Genomic DNA, 11109 nt, shown 5'->3' on the forward strand with positions numbered 1-11109 from the left:
GAGCGATTGCTGCTTCCTGCCCCTTGTGCTGGCACCAGGGAGGAGAGGGATGGGGATGGGGCATCCAGAGCCCAGGGGATGTTTCCTCCCTGCTTCTCTACATGGAGAAGACTCTTCACAAACCCGCAAGAGTAAGGAGGAAGCTGAAGAGCAGCTGTTTCTGTTCATTGGTGGGTTTCTGGCAGAGCATCTGTTTGGGAATTGTGAAGCAGAGTTTCTCGCTGATTCCTGCCCTGCTGTGAGGGAAGGATGAGCTGGGGGAAGATGCAAGCAAAAGCATGGCAGAGAGAGAGAGGCTGGTGCTGCCTACTGATGCTTTTGGTTTTGAGGACTTCACTCTAACACCTTTCTGCAGCTGAGTGGAGCGTGTGCAGGCAAATCACAAGCTCTCACTCAGGCTCAGCCCATCTGCCAAGGTGAAAGGGGCAGGTAGAGGTGCTGGCTCTCTCAAGAAGGGCATCAGCAGGGCATTGCAGCCCAGCTCTGGTGATGCTCTTCTCTGCCCCAGTTACTGATGCAGTGGGTGTCTTTGGAGGTTTCTTCTTGGAGTTGTGGTTTTCACATCAGGGGCACTCATCCCTTTATATCCACACCTCCCTCCTGTGTCACAGAGGAGATTTGAGTGAGGAGTGAGTGGAGCAGCTGCCATGGCCCCCCATGGGACAGAGTGCCCCAGAGGTAAGGGGTGATGCTGCTGGCAGTGCCCAGCTGCACAGGGGACTGAGGAAAAAAAAAGGTAGAGATAACAGGTCATGCCTATGGTTAAAAATAAGGGCTTAACAAGGTTACAGAAAAACATTTATTGACTAATGTGCCCTGCCTTCAAAAACACCGATGTCTCCTCCGGCTGTGAAGGCAAACATGAAAAAAAGCTTGACAAAGTAATTTCAGAGTTCCCTCTGGTTTTCCTAGTTGGGCACTAGACTGGTCAGCAACCCAACCCATTGCTGTTCAAACATGATAGTTTCTCACAAGAATTTATTCTAAAGAGAAAAATGTTATTCCAAGCCTCCAATTTAAATATACAGAAATCCAGATGGGAGAAGTGTTAATTTGAATTTACACATGTGACATCACAGCCTGTAGGAGTTAAGGAGAAGGTAGGAAAATATACCTGTACTTTTTTTTTTCTTCTAAATAAATTACATGACTAAGAGTTTGGGGGTTTTTAATGCTGTATTTCAACTGCCATCACTATTCTCAAAAACATATTTAACTATAAGAGATTGTTTAGTAAGATTTGTCTCTATTTCAGAGTTAAGAAGGACAAATTATTTTGTAGCCATGACACATAAGGTAGCCAAGCTCAACCTATGATTATTTCTGCACCTGTCACTGGAACATAGCATAATCAATTTCTAACATTACACATTTTCAATTCCAGATTGCCAGCACTGGTGGCTGAACCCCTCTCATATGGCTGGTGCAACAAGAGCCAGAGTAAGAGCAGGAAAGAACAGAGATGTAGGTGCTCAGGTTATTTAGAACTGCTAGTGGCCTTTGGCCAGGCTGTGCTTTCAGAAGACGTCAAAGGTGACTTTCTCCCAGTCCAGGCACCATCTGCTTTTTCCTCCAATGTAAGTTTAAAGTGTTGAGACCATAAAAAGTTTGTTGTATACCCTGGAGTACTTCAGTGCTGGCTACAGGAAACCCAGCTGGATATGGACCACCAGCAGATAAGCCAGCTCCCTGGATGTGATGTGCTGAGAGGCTAATGGGGCAATACATGGGTACCAGCAGTTGTGGGATGACATTAGGGCCTGTCTCAGCATGTAGTCACCCTTGTGACCCCCAGCAAGGACACACAGACAGTTCAGCTCATGGGACAGCAGGACACAGATCCAGAGTACTCCTGGGAAGGTGGGAAGTAGGCTTGAGCCTGGGTGCTGGGACAGACCTGTGCTGGTGCAAGACCAGGTGAGTCAATAGTAAGGATGCTTACACCACAGATTTGCCCACACTAAAAAAACAGAAGTAGGAAAGGTGAAGCTTTAGTGCTGGGGGTGGGACCTGCTGAGGCAATAGGGGAGAGGGGGTTGGGATGGGGCTGTGTGGAAAAACACTGTGGCTAAACTTAGCAGAGAAGTTTCAAGCCCAGTAAATCTCTGACATGTTCATGTGAGTTGCAACCAGGGAGAGTTATTCTCATTACTATTGAGAAATAGAATGGTGGAGAACCTTGTAATTTTTTTTTTTTCATTTACTCACTGGTTTGTTTTTCTGTGAATGATAGTAACAGTTCAGCCTGAAAAGTTGATGTAATTGTGAAATTTTTTTCAGCTGTCACAGTTCAAATGCCCCTGCATGTATGCTTTAGAGCAGACTGCCTTAACAGCAGTCTGGCTATACCTAATGCTTTTATATAATATTTTTGTTTAACTCAATTTTTGTAGTGGTACTATGCTAAGCATTTTTTAGTGTTTCTTTTTACAAACATCATTTTCACCTCTTGCTTTTTATAACTGTTTGCAACTTCTATTAAGTCAGATTTTCCAAAAGCAGCAAGCTATGACAAGTCAAGTAGTTAATCAGGGTTTAATAGATATCATTGTGGTCCTCTTTCCTTTGGAGGCTGTTCACCTCTGCCTTTCAGGGATTCACTACAGCAGAGTTGAGCACATCTTCTAATTCACAGACCTTTGAATATTTTCTGTGGAAACTGCAATATATGGCTGAATATACTTTTCTCAGTCAGCTGCCAGGGGTGCTTTAGATGTATCAGTTGAAAACTATGGGTGCTTAGTGAGATAGGCTCTGCATTAGGTTATAGAGTTTCCCACAGACCTGTCACTAGCTGAATAAAGAGACTGAGACAAATTTCATCTGAGTAGCACTATATAGACTCCACATCTTTGCAGAGAAATAAGAAGTCTCTAGCAGACTCATTTATTTGGAAGGAGAAGTTGGATAATGGGGAGCAAATTCTAAGTCAAGTTTGGCAAAGCCTTTGCCCAGGTAATGGGCACAAATGCAGCTACAGAAGTTTGCAAGGCTGTGGTTTCAGCATGCTTTAGTGGTCATAGAGGCTCGTGGGGTCACCTCACCCCTCTGTGATGGATTTTTGCCCCTGCAACATAGCATATGACCCCTAGCACAACCACGTGGGGACTGGGATATGAGCATGAATTTTAAGCACTAATTTAGGTTTCTGGCTGACAAGGAGATCCCACCAATGGCTGGACCAGCCTACCTGACCAGGCCACAGTTGAGAACAGGAGTGATGAAAAGAGCATGGCCCAAAGCAAAATGCTGTGAACCTGCAGCTTTGAACCTGCTGTGATCTGCTTTATGCTACCCAAGCATAGTAAATCATCATTCTAGCTCTTAACCATATCAGATACCACTAGATTACACTTTGGTGAGAGAGACAGAAAGTGCAACTAGGCGTGATCTGCCACTGCCTATTACTATTCTAGACTGGCAAATTTTTGACTGGGTTTTATACAAGTGAATATAGAGGAAGGCAGGCAGTGGAGAGCTGTTTCAGAGAGGTGTAATTGCCTCTGTCCTGGGTGTTGGAGATCAAATCTGGGAAGAAAAAACAGTGCTGACTGATTTAACTCTAGTTGCTGTTGTGCTTGGAGCTAGAAGGCCTGACAGTGTTACAGCCTTAGCCCCTGCCATAAATACAGCTGAGCTGTGGCCAGACCAGCTGCCAGACAGCCAAAGTCAAGGCTGCAGCACTTGCAAGAAAATTGTAATTTATCCCCATATGCCTTAAGATGCTACAGTTGGTCAGGAGCTGCAAGCTCACCAGACCATGGTTCCACAAATCTGGTTTTAAGGTTCTTAGTACTAAATCAGAAGCACTGTGGGCCTCATGTTGTTGGTCAGTAAACTCATGCCTGGGCTCTGATTTCTTCAGAACATGTCAGCAGGTTGACTTTGCACCAGCAGCCTTTGCCCTGAGCCAGGTGCTGCCCTCTCACCTGCAGAGGGCCAAACCTCCAATGGGTGCATGGACCAATTTGGCAGAAATGTGACCATGTGCCTGAGCCTAAACTGGGTCAGAGGAGCACCCTGGGTGCTGAGCAGTGCACAGATCCAGCCCTGCTGAGCACAGAGCCCTGGCTCTGGGTGCTAAGACAGGCAACCAGCAACAACCTGGCCAACCTGCCCCTACTCATCTGCAAGGGAAAGTTCAACAATGGGATGCCTGCAAAACCAATGGAGGAAGTTCCTACCCAACTGTTTTGGTTTTGTTCCTGGAATGCTGCTTGCTGTGTTCATTGTGCTGATGCAGCTGTTGGTAAGATTGCACTGATCACCAAATGAAAAACTCAAGGTTAAAAATCACACTCTTTAGGGAGGAGGTAATTATTAAGTAGAACTACCCTCAAAGTTTGATTTTCAGCCCAGCCTTCCAAACATTCATACAGACTTAGGGGCAGAGACCTGAGCCATAGGAGTAGGCAGGCAGCCACCAGGGAACTGGAGACTTCATGGTCTGCTCTTCTCAATAAAGCCAATACCTGGTGGAACTGCAACCAGAGTATTTTCACTGCTTCTTGCAATTGTTATTCTCTACCTGGCACACTGCACTCGGACTGGGGGCCTTTTGGATGGTACAGGATCAGGTTCTTGTACATACTTCATACTCTTCGTCTGAGCTACGTGTACCACTTTGACTCCTTCCCCCATAGGACAGGATTTTGTTGGCTTGCAGATTGAATTCTCTCTAACAACAGATTTTTTGCATGCAAATCAAGAAGTTGAGAGGAAGATAAGGTGATGAATATGCTAAGCATGGAAAAGCACTATCATGTTATGGTTATGTTTGCACACATTTAAAACAGAAAGCAATAAAATATGAATATCACAGAATGAACCCCAGCAATTCTGCATTGCAGCAGGAGAACACAGAATTTAAAGTAGAACATAGAACATAGAATTTAAAGTTCTACTGAAAATAAGTGATTGTAGCTTAAAGTGTTTATTGAAAACAAATGGTTATGTTCTGAAAATTGTTTATGAGAAGAATAAGTTACTTGCCAGATTTCAAGCATTTCTGCCTTGCTGCAGATTCTTTCTTTAGGATGCTGAGGAAGGCATTGTGTTATATGGTCAGGTGACAGAGGGAGGTGGAAATTTCAAAATTAAACTGCAGAAATGGTCAGAAAAATATTGTTTAGTGATCCTGACAAGTCAGTAAATAGCAGCCTATTCAAAGTCACAGGGGTTTAGCCCTTTTGTCAGCAGGTTTCCACATTTCTCAGTGTCCAGCTCTGAACAACAAATATGGGAATCTGTCCCCTTCCTTATTCATCACTGTGCCCCTGGATTACAGTTCAGCTGGAATATTCCCCCAAATTTGATGGAACTGCTGGTGGTTTATCTCAGTATGTCCCCCTATAAAAAAAAACGGATAGCCATAATCGGGGGGTCAGCTGCTGCCCTGACCTCACTCTGTCTGTTTCCTGTTTCAGTGAAACATGTGAGTAAGAGGGAGTGGGGCTCATCTGCAAAGCAACCTTGGTGTGATGCTCTGAGCATCCCACTTGGGCCACCCTCCTGGGGTAGGCTAAGGGACAGTCAGGCTTATAACTGGGGAGGCAGGCAGCAATCTTCTGAGCCCAGGGAGCTCAGTGCATGAATGCAGGCAGCCAGGGACCTGGGCTGAGGAAAGCTGCTGGGCCATGAGGAGTTAGGTTAAGGCTGAGGGCTGCTTCTGTTCATCTCGGTGCCTGAACACTTCCACAGAGCCATTGTGGAAATTATTACTTCTACCTTGCTTACTTGTGGTAGCCATGGATGTCACCGTTTTTTATTCCATCTTTTCCTTAAAATGCCTTTTTCACAGCCTTTCAGAATTTCTGCAGAATTTTTGTTTTGTATATTTTTAAAGAAATATTTTCTTAGTCATTAAAATTAATTCCTGCAATAATTAAATTACCAAAATGAAATAAAATAAAATGAAATCTACTAAATGTAGCAGCCTGGCCCTCTCTTCCTATGGTCTCTCAAAGAGAGGTGTGCAAAACAGAGATTATTGCTTTCTCTTTTCTGTTTAATATTTTCATCAACAAATGCCTGTTCATTTATTTCCACAAAACGGACTCTCTTCTTGCATTTGGTAACCAATTTAATTGGGCTTTTTTCCTAGGCAATCCATAGCACATCAAAACTGATAGCAAAACTTGACTTCTGCAGGAGTTTTTGCCTTAATAGGAACCTAAAGGATTTTGGCCACACTGTGTTGAAATCTACCTACCTACCCTGAGCCTGTAGATATTTGTGTGCGTGTGTGTGTGCATATACATTATACACACATATATAGGTGTGTGTGTGTATATGTACAAAAATATCTGTGAAAATGCATAATTTATTGGCTCTCATCCTAACATTTGTGCAACTGGATGCTGGGATCTGGATATTCAGTATGCTTAGAAGCACTTTTTAATGAAGAGGTGTTTTCTCCCTTGGAGCTGTCATTCTCTGCCACATCACAGACTCCTTCAGACAGAAAAATAATTGGCCACTTTCTCCGGAATCGGGGAGCCCCAGGGACCGGCGGAGTGCTCAGCGAACCGGGACAGCAGCTCACAGTGGTGCCCACTGGTGTCCCCCCAGCAGGTGCCGGCGCTGCTCCCCACGTGGATCCTGCCTCGGGGACGCCACCCACCCCACAGCTCCTCAGTGAGGTCTGGTCGATGGTGAAACGTGACAGGCAAGACCCAAAACCTCAGGAGGAGAAAGGTGAAACAAAATGGACAATTATTTCCAGAGCTGTTCTGCTACCAGATAGAAATGCAGGCTTGCTTTACTCTGTTTTTTGGGGGTTGTTTGTTTGTTTGTTTGTTTGTTGTTGCTTTTTGGGGGGGGGTGGGATTTTTTTTTTTTTCTTGAAACTTGTGCAATGGCTGCCTGGTGGGATGGTTTCCCACATTTGCAGCAGGATTTTTTATTAATTTTTTCAGATGTGGATTTTTAAACAGCATTTATTCTACTCAGGGTCTGCCAATATCCACCTTTCATCAAATAGTCCCCAGAGCTCTTAGCATTCAGGCTAAGAGACAGGCAATGCACTAAAAATCCATCTCTTAGAACCTCCCACCTACTACACCCCATGTAGAGAAGTAATGAAATTAATGAAGGCTGCATACTAAGAGCACTGGCAAGAGTCCGCCCGTATCCCAATCTGGCCAATGGCTCAAATGCAAACACAATACAGTTTAACCTGCTCGGCAAAGTTCTTCTGGGTCCGGCTCTGCCGCTTCCAAATCACTGCTCAGTGTCCTGACCGCTCCTGTTACCACAACACAGACCCTGTGGCATCCCACCCTTTCCAAGGGTGGGTGACTGGAGGAGGAGAGGCCCGTGCTCTGCTCAGCTGGTGGCCGCCATCTGCTCCGCGGGTAAGAAGCCCCTGCTCTCTTAGCTTCCTGAGCCGAAAGAAAAGCGTGTCCTTTAGCTGTGCCGGGATATTATCTCTGCTTATCTCTGACTCACTCTCACGTGTCCTTTAGGAGAAGAGGCTGGGAAGAGATCCGGAGGAGCAGCAGAGGCAGGCATTCCCTCGAACCAAGGACATCCATCCTGCAGGCAGCAGGAGCACAGCTTTAGGAACACATCCGCAGGATGGAAGGATACGGCCCCTGTTTTCTATCATCATCCCGAGGCTCTGTATTTTACCTGCCCTGTAGTTCCCCAGCTCTCAAAGCCTGCGCCTTAGGCTATATATAAGAGAAACTGGAAGGTGGTATTTTAGCCTCAGTAGAGCTGAATAATGTGTAAACTAGGCAGAAATGATGCCGTGATAATATGTTTACCAAGGCCTCACCACCATGTGGACATCAGGGTCAGACCAAGTTCCTTGCTACTTTCTAATGGGTCGTACCTTAAGGGCGCTGAGTTTTTATTTAAATCCTTTTCCTATTCGTTACATCATTTTCTGCCCTTCAATTCATAGCCGTGAGCAACAGGAGAACCAGTAATTGCCTGAGATGTGAATAACGGAAGAAGGAAAAAACAGTAAAAATAAAACAAACCCCAGAAAACAGAAGACCAAAAAGCAATATGAAAAGAACATGCATTTGTGATATGGTTTAATTGTCTTCTGTGACGTTGCTCATTTGTCTGTACTTGTCTGTAAAATTCAAATTCTTCTAGCCAAAATTTTCCCTCACTAATGTGTTAGGAATCAACACAGTCATCAGTGATCGAAAACACAGTGCTCATACTTCACACTGAACTTATTTGGAGAAAAGTGGTGCAAGGATCACTCACTTCACATTGTCCTTGTGTCACCGAAAAGCAAATTGTGGTGGTTCCGTTGCAAGGGGCGTGGGGCGTTTTGGGTGCGCTCGGGGGTGAAGATGTAGGTCACATCTTTTTTGTTTCTTCATAATGGAAGATAATTCCTTCTGCTGTGTATATTCTAAACCTCAGCTGCTAAACAAACAAAACCGAGGAGGGCAATTCTGCAGGACTGGTACCAATGGCGGGAACTCTCCTGCCCGGAGTGAGGAGATATCTCACCGGGGTGTCCACAGCCGTTTCCTTCTTAGCTAATGTTTTTCTGATGGAAGTTGTTTTGATGGCTTTTTTTTTTTTTTTTTTTTTTTTTTTTTTTTTTTTTTTTTCCGGGCCATTTAAACAGAGCGGGGGGCCAACCCCGCCCCCCGCCCGGCAACCCCCCGGGTTCCGCGCTCCTCCCGCGGGCGCAGGCTCCGCAGGTGTGGACACCTTTGAAACCGCCGCTCCCGCCAACGCGATTCCCAGCTGAAATTCACGTGGCAAAGAAAGTGCCCATTTGCTTCAATTGTTTTCTAACGACTCCGCTCGCTTGTGCCTTTGGTCTTGCCGGTACCCAGATGGGTAATTTTGGAGCTATTTGCGTGCATGCCCTTGTTTTGAAGGCGCTGAGGTCTGTGAGCGCAGGTACTTACAAACGCTTAATGGGAATTAACAACTGAAAGGAGAGCTCTGAGCACCCCGACCCGGGATCACTGCGGCACCCGGATTTCAAAGCGCTCGGCGTTAATCCGGCCGGATCGCCCGCCGGATCTCGCGCTAAACGATGGGGATGGGGAAGGGGATGGGGATGGGGATGCCATGTCCGCCTGCCCGCCGGGGTTCACTCGCGGGGCCGCAGCGGGTTCTGCCGGGATTCCTCGCGGCAGCTGCGGAGGACGAGGTGTGCCCGGTCGTTCCACAGGTCGGAAGATTTGGCAGCGATGTTTCGAAACTGGTTAGAAGTGCGGGGACAGAGGCGAGGACCCTCGTCCCCCTCCATCACCACCCCCCAGCCTGAAACTGCCTGCAGGGCAGCGTGTGAGGTGCTGGGCTCGGGCAGATCCCGGCCGGGATCGCTCCCCGCCACCCACGGCCCGGCCCGGCCCGGCAGCTGCCCTCGCACGGGGCCCGGGGGCAGCGGTGCGGGGCTGGGGCTGCCCCGTAGGCCCCGCCATGGGCCCCCGCCCGCTTGCCGGGGGCACTTTCGGGGTACGGTCCCCCCGGCGGTTCCTCCTCCGCTGGGCTCCCCTCCCGTCCCGGTTGCCCCGAGAGAAGGTGCGGACCGGCTGGAAGGAAAGATGCCGGCTCCATCCCGCCCTCTGTAGCAGTGGGATGCCGGTGGGAACCGGGGCGGGCAGCTAGCAAGCCCGAGCCCTCCCTGGGAGGGGAACCCTACAGTTATCTTCTCACCTTCCCAGAGAAGTACGTATGTCATCCCCGTTCTGCTTTGCGCTTATTTTTATAGCGGCTCGCCCATCATGGCAGTTATTTAATATGTGGTTCCCTGCTAGGCCTTGCTATTTGATTGCTGTCACAAATAATACCAGGTGAAATTCCTCATTGTTTCTGCAATTACACTGTAGCCCACTGCTATTTGCTTTTTCAGCCCCTCGAGTTAATAGTTTTCCCACTGTACGCCTCATACCAAATGCACAGAGAGCAAACAAAACCCCAAACCTTCCAAAACTCATATTTCTCAGCTATTATGTTATCAGCAGGAAATATTTCATAGCTCTGACATCATAAGCCCTGAGCAGCATGAAGTTTATCAGGGCCTTCACATGATGAAATTGTACTTTTTAAAGTGAGAAAATAAAAAAGCAGAACATTGTTCTACTGGATTTGAGCTGCTAATTTTAATTACTGTGATTGCTGAGTCCAGGCTTTTTTAATAGTCATTTCTCATACAAAGCAGGAGAAGCAAGCCAAAATTAGCTCCTTAAAACTGTCTCTAACAAATCTGTAAATACAAATAGGATCAAACTGCCCAGATCTGTGGCTGTCACACCCTTGACATGGATCTTGTTATGTTCTCACATCTCTATTGTGTAACTGTCAGGATGGTTATGGGCACAAATCTATATGTGATTAGGCAATGTTTTTTTAAAACCAGAGAAAAGGTGCTAGGCGTCCCTCACTAAATTTATTGAAGGGTGAAAAATCAAGCATTTATGAAGAGCTGCTTGGAGATCCCTATGCATAAATAATCATAGAATAGTTTAGGTTGGAAAAGACCTCTAAAATAATGTAGTCCAACCACCAATCCAGCACTGCCAAGTCCATCACTGAACTGTGTTCCCAAGTGCCACATCTATGAGTTGTTTAAGCCCCTCCAGAGGTGGTGACTCAACTACTTCCCTGGGCAGCCTGTTCCAATGCTTGACAACCCTTCCAGCAAGGAAATTATTTCTAATATCCAAACTAAACATCCTCTGACACAACTTGAGACCATTTCCTCTCACCCTATTGCTTCTTATCTGAGAGAAGAACCTGACCCCCACCTTGATACAATCTCCTTTCAGGCAGTTGTAGAGAGCAGGATTGTCCCCTTTGAGCATCCTTTTCTCCAGGTTAACGACCCCAGCTACCTTATCTGCTCTGCATAAATTTTGCTCCAGACTCTTCACCAGCTCTTTTGCCCTTCTCTGGACTGGCTCTAGTACCTCAATGTCTTTTTTGCAGTGAGGGGCCCAAAATGGAACTCAGGATTTGAGGTGTGCTCACACCACTGCTGAGCACAGGGGGACAGTCACTGCCCTGGTCCTGCTGGCCACACTACTGCTGATACAGGCCAGGATGCCATTGGCCACCTGGGCACATGCTGGCTCATGTCCAGCCAGCTGTTGACCAGCACCCCCAGGTCCTTTTCCACTG

This window comes from Lonchura striata, chromosome 1, assembly GCF_046129695.1.
Source record: "Lonchura striata isolate bLonStr1 chromosome 1, bLonStr1.mat, whole genome shotgun sequence".
In the NCBI taxonomy this organism is placed as follows: domain Eukaryota; kingdom Metazoa; phylum Chordata; class Aves; order Passeriformes; family Estrildidae; genus Lonchura; species Lonchura striata.